General features: G+C 38.8%; 1 long non-coding RNA gene across 1 annotated transcript; it reads left to right on the top strand.

The window, feature by feature from the left end:
• The first annotated feature begins 5,170 nt into the window (after positions 1-5,170).
• On the top strand, positions 5,171-9,862 carry LOC110344482 (uncharacterized). Its single transcript, XR_002387076.2, has 3 exons — positions 5,171-5,428; positions 5,581-5,633; positions 9,773-9,862. It is a non-coding gene; the product is annotated as an uncharacterized LOC110344482 (long non-coding RNA).
• The last annotated feature ends 1,050 nt before the right edge of the window (positions 9,863-10,912 follow it).

The following is a 10,912-nucleotide window of genomic DNA, read 5'->3' as shown; positions in this document are numbered from 1 at the left end:
AGCTAACAAAATTATAAGGTATTTGTTCAAGATGGTAGGGGCACAAAATGGAAAATACCAAGTTCCTAAATCCTCTGTTGTTACCTTCTTACCAGAAACACTTACTTAGACTATATATATATATATATATATATATATATATATATATATGAAATAAGTTTTAGTTTTGTTTGGTTCTGTCTTATTTGTTACAGAGGCTAACATTATTTAATACTTTTAAATGTTAAAAGGTTTTGGTTAAAATATTTTCCCAAAACTTCTTAGTATTGTGTTTGGTACATCTTAACCCTTCAAGAAATGTTAGCTATCATTATAAATAATCATTCTAAGTTAGAAAGAAAGGGTTGACAGGGGAAAGACGATTTGAGTTCAGCCTTGAAGTAATGATAGTATTTCAACTGGCAGGAAGTCTCAGCAACATTGCAAATCAAGCTTAGGATATATAGAAGGAAGAAAAGTAAAGGAAAGTTTTGGTAAATAAGATTGGTCCAGTTTCACTAAACAGTTGAAAAAGAGAGAACTGATGGATGATAAGATGGAAAATTAATTGCTGTCCAACATTGACAAGTCTTAAGTTAAACCTGAAAATCCAGCAACATCCAAGATTAATACAATAGTATTAATATGCATATTAAGAGACGTGAGAGATGTCTCAACATTTTTTTTCACAAAGGAAGGTAAAAAGAAGGGAGATGGAAAAAGAAAGGGAGGAGGGGTAGAGGAGAGAGGAAAGGAAAGAGGGAGAGAAATGGAGAGAAAAAAAGAAACAGAGAGAGAGAGGGAGGGAGGGAGGGAGGGAGGGAGGAAGGACCCAACTGATACTTGTTGAATTCATTAAGGAAGTTGAGATTGTCCTGAAATCCAATAAATTATGGTGAACCAGATAGAGTAAGTGGAAAAAGTGAGAGCATTTTACCATCACAAGTATAACTAAAGAATTAGGTACTATTAACAGCACAATGATTCTTTGCATCACAGCCCTCTTTGTGACTATATGTGATGGATAAGGTAGAATGTCAACTGGATTTCTCAGTGATCATGGAAGTGTGGCCATGGTAACTATATCTAGTCCCTCTTTCCCTCTTCTCTGTCACTGTTCCCCTGCTCTGCTTCCCAGCCACCATGAATTAAGCACCCACCACACCCTTCTGCCATGGTGCTCCTGCCTTGGAGCCTTCCAACTATGGTTTCTCCTCAAACCATAAGCCAAATTAAACCTCTCCTCCTTTAAATGGTGGGTGTTAGGTATAGTGTCCCAGCAACAGAAAAGTTAACACATGATATAAGCTAAGGATTTCCTTTAAATAAAGTACATATGAATATAGATACTAAGTCTTCAGAGTCTATCTGTGAATACCAGGTTAAGAACTGAAGTCAGCAGAAGAGGAGAGGAGAGGAGGGGAGGGAAGGGGAAGAGAGCAACCTACTTATGCAGTGTCTCTGGCTCAAACTTAACAACTAAATATGCTCTTCATCTGTAAAATACAGTTGTCGGTATCTGAAAGAGATACTTACGGAAGTATTTTCTAAAATCATAGACAGTTAATTGCAATAGAAATTAATACTAGTTTACTCCTCGAGATAATACATACTTTTCCACTTTGCTTCCTCAGGGACTAAAATGCTACCTTTGCCGCTCGTTCCCCTAGTGATTACCCATGGAGAGCCTGTTCTGAGCCAAAATGTCCTAGGTGCTAAGGAGATAATAGCAAATGAGACACAGAGCATCACATGATGGTGACTGTTTTGGGCTGAGCTTTATCCTATTTTATGAGGTTGGTTCCCCGAGAAACAGACCCTGAAACAGAGATCCAAAAATAAGTAGTTTATTTGGGATATTAGAGAGCAATAAATCCTCCGACTGCCTAGAAAGGGTGACGGTGAGGGCTAAAGAAAGTAATAGAGACTTTTGTAATTTGAAAGTATATGGGCCTGGGAGGTCAGTGCCTTAGAGTGGGCAAAGACACAGACACTCGGAGCTAGCCATTATTTATTGCACACACACAATAATCAGGGGGAGTATCCGGTGACTTAGGGGTTGGCGGTAATCCTATGTTAAGGAGGATCGTATGTTAATGAGGACCATTGAGTCCTCAACTTGTGACCTGAGGCAAAACCGGGTTATATTTCCGAATGCCATAGCTGGCTCTCAGGCAAGGTTACATTGGGCGAGCTATAGTCATACCTTAATTATGAAATGATGTTTCCCCAAAATTACGTAGATTGGCTCCTGGTATTGGGATTTCCAGGAAGCATCAGCAATGGAAAGATATGCAACACATCATATTTATGAGAATGCATTCTAAAATCCTAGAGTTCGTTGTTATGCAAGAGATGAGGAAAACCAGCAAACACAGGATTCATTCACCATTCTAGATACCACAGTGGATAAGCTGGTTCGGTCTCATGGGAAATCTCTGGGAATCTAGAAAACATACACTTCAGAGTTATCCCATGTGAGCAGCAAAGGAGCTGAGGTTTTACAATAGTGCTTTTCTGAGTATGTTCATTCCCAGCACTCTCAGCCTACTTGCAACAGAGCTTGCTTCAACTTCTGAGAAAGTCTTTGGGAAAGAGATACAAATGTTGAGAGCTGGAATTCAGCCAAAAAGCAATGAATTTGTCAAGTCCCAAGGGACTTGAGCAGAGCACAGACAATATCTGCCCTCTGTCCTGAAATAGTGAATCCCTTGCCTTTTAAATTCGGATGGTTTCAGACTTCCTTGAGTACCATCTACATTGGTAAAGGAGGCCTCTAGCTAAAAGGCAAATTGAAGGAAACTATCAACTTTGTTCCCATGATCACCTCTTTAAGAGGCTCTGAAAAAACTTTCCCTCATGAAGTCCATGGAGTTGTTTCATCCCAAGGTGTTGTAGATAGGGGACATCATAAAAGAAGGAGGCAAAGCACAGATATAACAACTGTCACAAAACCTTCCTTGCTAAGAGTCAAGTATTGGATTAATTGCTTTGAGTGCATTTTTAACCTTGAAAACTAGTTAGGTATTACTAGTTCTATGATAAGGCATAGAAACTGAGGCTTAAAGATCTTGAGAGGATGGCCAAACTGGAATTTTACCCTAATCTGTATAATATAGAGGAAACATTTTTAAGCATCATGCTACATTCTTCTGAGTTGGAAAGAGTGAGTTTAGACTCTCATTTCAGCCATGTTCTTGTCCATGGCATAAATCAAGCATAGCAGGCTGCACCCTGGGGTGTCAGTTCTAGGAGAGCCCAGCTCCAAATCCCTGATACACCACAAAGTAAGAGGTGAGATAATGCCAAGGCTTCGCATTGCAGAAGTTTCTCAGCAAGAGGGCCTTTCTGCTCTACCAGTCCTGAAATCTGAATCTTGGTGCCTGAGCATCAGCATCCCAGGAAACTGAGGAGCCTGACAGTGCTACCCATACTTTTATAAAACAGCCAGTTCCCAGTGATGCTCCCTCAGGGAAGCAGTCATCTACCTAAGGAAACCCAGCATCATCTAACTCTTCTTCCTCCTCTCATTTCTCTTTCTTTCCAGTTTTCAGGTGAATATCTAATAGTCATTCCATCTCCCAGGATGAATTCAGGTAAGTATTATTGGCCTTTCCTAGAATCTAGAAGGTCTCTCCTTGAGATAAAGAGAGGGGAGGCCATACTGGCTGTTGAATAGGCTTATGTGCCAAGTCTTTAAATATCCCCTACACAATATTACACATACTCCTGACAACAGTCCTATGAGGTCCTGTTATTCTCATTTTTCAGAGAAACACATAGGCTTTTGCTAATCATGGAGTTCGAGTTTGCATGATTTTTGAATTTTTTTCTAAGTCTGCTCACAAAACATACATTCAAGAAGACCATGAATAAAGCTGCCAAGATCTCTCCCACCAGATCAGCAAAGGACTATCTGACCTTTGGGGAAGAGAAGTGAGAATGTACAATACCTTGGATAAAAATATAAGCTTCATGAATTCCTTCTGTGGGCGAAGATAGATCAGAGATTGAAGTCCTGACTGTGTTAGTTTCTAGGTTAATTGCTTTGATTTTAAGCAGTCATACTTAGTTTCATCTGAGTGCCTCCCTCGGAGGGAGTATGTGTTTAGATTATTAATCAAATTTTCATTACATTAGAGCAGCATCTAAATCCTTTAAGAATGTGTAGTGAGAGGATAGTGACAGAGGGGAGCCTGAGGAGATGTTTGCCCCATGTGGAGCCCCAAATGTTGCTTTCTGAGAGCCTAAAAGAGAGAGAGAAATTGAGGCATCCTCCTGTTCCCTAGGGACGCCTGCTTCTTCCCAGGAACAGCTTTAAGAGCTTTTCATGTCCCATAGAGATAGGAAGGGCAATCTAGTCCCATATTGTTGCTCACAGCAGCCATTTCCCCTCAAGAAAAAAAAAAATCTAAAACTGCAACACACCCTTGGTAGCTCAATAAGTGTTTCTTTCCTGTTTCTTGACCTTTATTTACAAATAGAAATATTTAAGACTCTTGTTGCTTATCATAGTGCTTAATGCATAATGCACAGTAGGTAATAATGAACAGATGGATAGATTAATGAATTAATGGAAATATAATTATTTAATGAAAAAATAAGCTCTCTTTTAAACTCCTGCATAAAGCACCAAGTCAAGAACCATGCCCTAGATTCTAACCTAGGAATCCTAGCATCTTAGAATGGCCCGCAGATGGTACTGGAATATTTTAGTTGACTGAACAAACTCAGAATAGCAATACCTGTCATGATTCAGACAGCATCATGAAAACTGATTAAACAGACCAAGCTATGAAGGAAAATGTCAGTCTATATTAGGCAAAGGTCTCAGGTGTTTCCTTACGACTCTCAAGTTGTGAAACAACTGATTGTGTTTTCACTGTCATTTTCTCCCTCCCCACTTCCCTGTGAAAATTCCTTCTAACAATTCCTGGGACCTCTATTGGTAAAGAATAAGCATGCTAATTAACTTCAATAACTGTCAAATTCATAAGTAATACATGTAGAGACTGGCTTTCTAAGACCATGCTCATCTTTCTCCGTAATGTGCAGTAGTAGTTTAATGTCATAAATCCACTAAGCCACGATTTTGAAGATTATGGTGCCATTCACTCCCCTCTGTGTCTTAAAGCCTGAATGTTTTAATAGATCTAAGTCCTAAAGGGTCTTGAGTTTTCGCAGTGTAATTAGTGTTGCTAGGGTAAAAACAGAAGCAACATTCTGTTGCTCTTGGCTTCAGTTTAAGAGCATGTTAGAGCTAGAAAAGACCTCAAAGATGATTGAGTGTAGAGTGGAAATTGTGGCCAGTTCAGACAGCTTTAATACAGATGAGTAACTGTTTTGCTTTCTTCATTTTCTCAGAAGAAGGGAATGCTCATTATTTCCCCACACCTCCAAGAAAGGTTTGAAAAGTAAGCTCTTGAGAACACAGCAACAAATTGATCAGGTATAATGATTCTGGAACTGAGTTAAATGAGCTATCAAGCTTTATAGTACAAGAAGGGGAGGAACTAAGAGGTTTTCATAGCTGGCAATGTCAGTTACCCAGGCAGAGCCTGGTGAGTGGAAGTTAAATTCTCTGCATTGCAACGATTTCAGGAAGCACACAGATGCTCATCTATCAGCTCCAGCTACCAAGTCTGTACATGAAGGTGAATATTCATGACTAGATTGAAAGGTCTTTGTCAACTGTGATGACAAGTGGGCTGACTGTGGGCACCCAGTGAGGATTTAACTGTGTCAGTACGTGTCACTTCCCCGAGGACTGGCCGCCAGGAGTGACATTAGATCATGTACCAGTTTGCTCCTGATTACACACTGTAGAAACCCCTAAAAGCAAAGAAGGAACTTGGGAAATGAAAGAGGGGATAGAATCCCATAATTGGAAAAGACAGAATGAAAATCTCAAGACTCATCAAAATATATTTTTAAAATGTTACTAAGGTAATATTAGTTTCATTTTACATATGAGGTAATGAGGGTTCAGAGAGGATTTTAAGATTGGCCTAAATCATGTACTATTATAAAGACAGAACTAAACTTCGTGTCCAAGTTTGCCTGCTTAGAATTTCTTTCATCCAACAAAAATATGAATATACAATACTAGAGCTTATAGTTATTATTAAAATATTTTTAATATGCATAACAAGAAAAGGTCAGAAAAGGCAGTCTCAAAATCTGCTACACTGACTGCTTGGTTCACAGACTCTGGAAACATTTGATTCTCTCCAACGAAATTCTAGGTGAATCCTCTTCCTTCACACCACTCAGGAGCTATGTTCCTTATGCTTCTTGTCATTAGTCTTAGACTCTTAAAATAGATCAACTTTGCATCTATTAACAATTATTCCCCTGATAAGAAATAACTAAATATCTTCTCATAGGTAAATTTTTAATTGGAACCTACAGTTCAAAAGCCAAGTACCATATTCATACAGGGAGTTCCTTGTCCTCTGAGTCACTCTCAGTTTTTGTGACATCTGTTCCTTTTTCTACTCTGTTTCTGATGGTCTGAATTATTCCAATTTCTTTTCCAGGTGGCTTCGTCCTCCTGATCATTCCAAGAATATATTCTACCCTTTGTCTTTCATTTTCTGCTCGAAGCATTTTGCCAACTGTTTTCTCCTTTGGTAACTATCATTTTAAAAAATAATGCTATTCACTTACAGATCATCTTGTGGCAAAAACATGCAGGGAAGCGTCTTGTACTTAGAAGCCAACCTAGTCCCTTTATGAGGTATGATCAAAAATATGGTAAATGCTGCTGCCAACCACCATCCAATAGAAAGGCAGATTCATAAGAATGTTACAGTGTGTCCTACCCACCTTATTCTCTAGATTTGGCATTGTTCGGCTTCTGGCTTTTCCCCAAAGTCAAAATGACCATAAAAGATAAAGACTTTTAATCAATTCAGGACATGGTGGCAGACATACTGACACAAAGATACTCACAAAAGAGGACTATCAGAATTACTTCAGAAAGTGGCAAAAGGAATGGCATAAGTCTTTTCTAAGCCAACAAGAGTATTTTGAGGAGAGTTAGTGAAAATATGTCTGTTACTATAATAATGTTTTTTAAACATTCACTGTACTTGTTGATCACATACATCTCAATGCCGGTGTTATCTTATTCTAACAATTATGAGAGATGTTATTTCCACTCTCATTTCTTTTAGGTTTATAAACAGAAGATTAATAAAGGGTTAATCCATTCATTCAAGATATGCATGCTATGGGTCAAGGAATAAGGATGCAATAACAGTAAACCAGACACTGTTACTCTCCCATGAGCTTTGCAGCCTGCTCTTTATTCAATAAACAATCAACAGAGAAACCAACTAAAAAATAATTGCAAATTATAAATGCTGTGAAAAAAAATGAGGCAAAATAACCTAATAGTTCACAAATAGAAGAGGCAGTTTTCCACCTCATCTGTGTCTGGCCCAGAACCTGAGTTCTGTCCGTCATGGCATAGTGCACTTTAATCTAAGAAATGGAGTTAAGCATGCTCACATACATAACCATGGAGACAGTGGGATGTCAGATGGCAAGTATATCTGTTTTGACCTACCACCCAATGTGCCATCTCACCACAGGCTTTTCCTGTATATGACCACCAGACTGCCTTGTAGTTTGGTTTGCTTTTCTTTTGCGGCAGTCAGGTATCTGCTGAGTCCATTCTTCCAGACTGAAAGGAAATTGGGTCAAGACTCATGTTACACATTGCAGAAAACTGAGAGGCATCTCTGAAATAAAGTCCTTTGGCTTTATTTTTAGTCTCATTTTCTCTTGCTGTCCTATGTCTGAAATACATCATTTTATTCAAAGAGAGATAAAGAAGGAGGGAAGTAGGGAAAGGGGATTAAAATTGAACACAAGGACATACAGCCTCCAGTTGGCTACCATCTTCCTTCGAGCTTGTCCTCCCAACATATTGCCTGATTTTCTCTCTCCCACATTTCTGCCCTTTACCAAATTCCTGTTTATTTCTTATGTAAAATATTTACATACAAACTTTTTTCTTGATAATACTACTGCTCTCTTAGTCATTTTCCCAAGGCTGCATCTTCTGCATCCTAAATGTTTTACCCAGGTACTTGTCTAAATTCATTTTATTCTCTCCCTAAGAGAAACTCTGATGCCAGCCATTCAAACAATGTTATTTTTCACTCTGCTACACTCATTTGGACACCCAAATATAGTACCAAATGTAAGAAAAAAATTAGCAACAGAATTTGAAGTTACTTTGTGTTTAAAGAGTATAAGAAAACAAAGTCACCCCTACTCATCCCAACATTCTGAAATTGAAGCCTGGTATTTGCCAGTGAAAGAAGCTAATTAAAAGATTGCCTCCCTCTTCCTCTCCCTCTGGTGTCAAAGCTCACAATCACATTGGGGAAGGAGCAAAGGGCAGGACAAATGGCATTCACATCTTCATACCTCTTAATTAGTGTCATTCCATTCTTGTCCTTGCAAAGCAGCAGTAGAGAATTGTCCACATCCTGGGATTGTCATTTCAGGGCTACTTCAGAAAGGAAAGCATCAGGCAGTGAAAGCCTTCTTAGAAAGTATCATTCCTTTCATGAAAATCGACTGTTCACTGCTCCCCCAATTCTTTAGATCCGCACTCATGCTGAAAACCTTAGTTCACACTCCATGCCATCCACTGGAAGTCACAAGAATCATCTTTATCCTTCTTCAGTCTAGCTGATACCTTAGTAGACGTCTAATCTGCAAATGAGCTAAAGCATAGTTTCAGGAAGGATTAAAGCTGCTCATAACATGGGTGGTTGGAAATATCATTTAGCTGCAGCCATCTGGCTTAAGTTCATCATTAATGGCATATGGCTTATTGTATATCTCATTACCTTATAAAACATGAAGAAATCAACAAGAATTCTTGAATATGTCATACACATTTCACCAGGTACTTTTTTAAAATAGTTAAGAACATAGACTCAAGGATCAGATTGCCTAGGTAAGGGTCCTATATTTGCCACTCAAAGGCTATGTAACCATGGACCACTTACCTTAACCTGGCAGGCTTCATTTCCTCATCAGAAATTATAATATAGTTATAGTAACTACCATATGGAGTTGGTATAAATACAGGTATCATACCTAAAGCAGTGTCAGCTATGTGGTAGCTTCATGACTTTTAAAATACAAATATCAGACATTCTACTGCTTAAATTTTTTGGTGGCTCTCCAGCAATTACAACTCACCTAAGCACTTTAATAGTGAAGGTGAGTGATGACATCACTGATATCAATCAGCTGTCGTGTCACTGAAACACAACCCTCTGCACCCTCAACTTAAGGGAAGAGTGCCTTAATTTGCCCCATGGTTTGGGGAGATTCATTCATAGTCAGCTGGCTCCAAGGCAAGAGCATCGTGGCAGAAGGGTGTAACAGAGCAAAGCTGCTTAGTTCATGGCAGCCAAGGAACAAAACAGGGGAATAACACCAGAGAGGAATAGGCGAGGGACCATATATACTACCCAAGGCTGCACCTTCAGGATCTCCCAATCCGATGAGGTTGACATACCAGGATTAACATTTACAGCATGAAAGAATGAGAGTGGCTAACTCATCACCAGAATATATTCTTATTTTCATTAGTGTAGAGTTTTAACTTGGAAGCAGATGTCTAAAAGTAAATTGATTTTGTAGATTGCCTTATATCTAGGTATGGGCCAGTAACAATGTCTGGCAGATTGAAAAGTAAGCAAAAATGACAGGTGTCTCTATAGTTCAAAGCCTCTTTCTTGCTTTCTTTCCCCTTCACCAGCTGGATAAAGAACACAGGGCTTGACAATGGAAAAGCTAACAGATGGAAGGGACCCTGGGACACTGAATAATGGAGGCAAGCTGCCAGCTGATCAAGAAAACTTTTTGTGAATAGCTACATGCACAAGAAATAAACTTAAATTGTCACTGAGCTTTTTGCTATCCATGTGGATTTTACAAAATTAGAGTGCAGTTGTTAAAGAAGTTTGACCTATACTAACTAATGCAAAGGATCTGGTTCCTGTTATCTCTCAATTATCCATTCTTCTGAAACATTCACTTTAAATTAATAATACCAAAATTATCTTTTAAAACACACCAGAATTTTACTGCCAGTCTGTACCTGGGTCATATATTTTCTATACCCTGAAGTATAAATAGTATAATAAGCAAAATTTATATACCAGATATGCTGGCTATGAATATGCATCTCATAGACCTCCAAGCATAGGGCCTCCACGTGTGGGGCCCCAGCTGCTGCACTGTGAAGCCCACAGCACTGAGAGCATGTGTCCCATGGACTGTCCCCACAGTTGTAGCAATACTAAGGGAGGAATGTACATTGCATACATAGAATTCTGACAACCATCTGTGCCTCAAGGACTCTTCCATAGCCTTTAGCCTAAATGGAAATGTGGGACTCTTCCAACTAAAGCACTTCCCCTAATAAGATCCTTGCATATATAATTTTGTCTTTGTGACTGTTTCTTAAAGAAACAGATTTAAACACAAAGTATAAAGCTAAATATCTTGCACAAATTTTGTAATTCTCACAGTCTTCTTAGATAAGTACTATCATCTTGCTAATCTCTGGACTGAAGCTTGGGAATTCTGAATTGTAGCTTTCCCATCATTTCATACCTTCACCCTTCTCCCTGATGAGGTCCCTTCCATCTTCACCACTCAACTTGGCTGTCAATACTTCTTCCATTTTTTGTCATAGAGAGGGGTAAACTATTTTTCCTCTGGGGAAACTCTTCTTTGTTGCTCCTTTATTTTTTTTCTGACTCTCTTTCCTGTGAGCACCTTAGTGTGAGGGTATACATATTTCGAAATCTCCAGTGTTAGCACAGATTTCTGCAATAAACTTAATAATTAGATTCAATTGAATCATGTTGAGTTTGGCTAAATTGATTTATAA

This window comes from Heterocephalus glaber, unplaced genomic scaffold (assembly GCF_053883595.1).
Source record: "Heterocephalus glaber isolate CG9 unplaced genomic scaffold, H.glaber_assembly_v1.0 deba00001472, whole genome shotgun sequence".
Taxonomy (NCBI): Eukaryota; Metazoa; Chordata; class Mammalia; order Rodentia; family Bathyergidae; genus Heterocephalus; species Heterocephalus glaber.
Note: the sequence above shows the minus strand (reverse complement) of the source record. Positions and strands in the feature narration are given on the sequence as shown.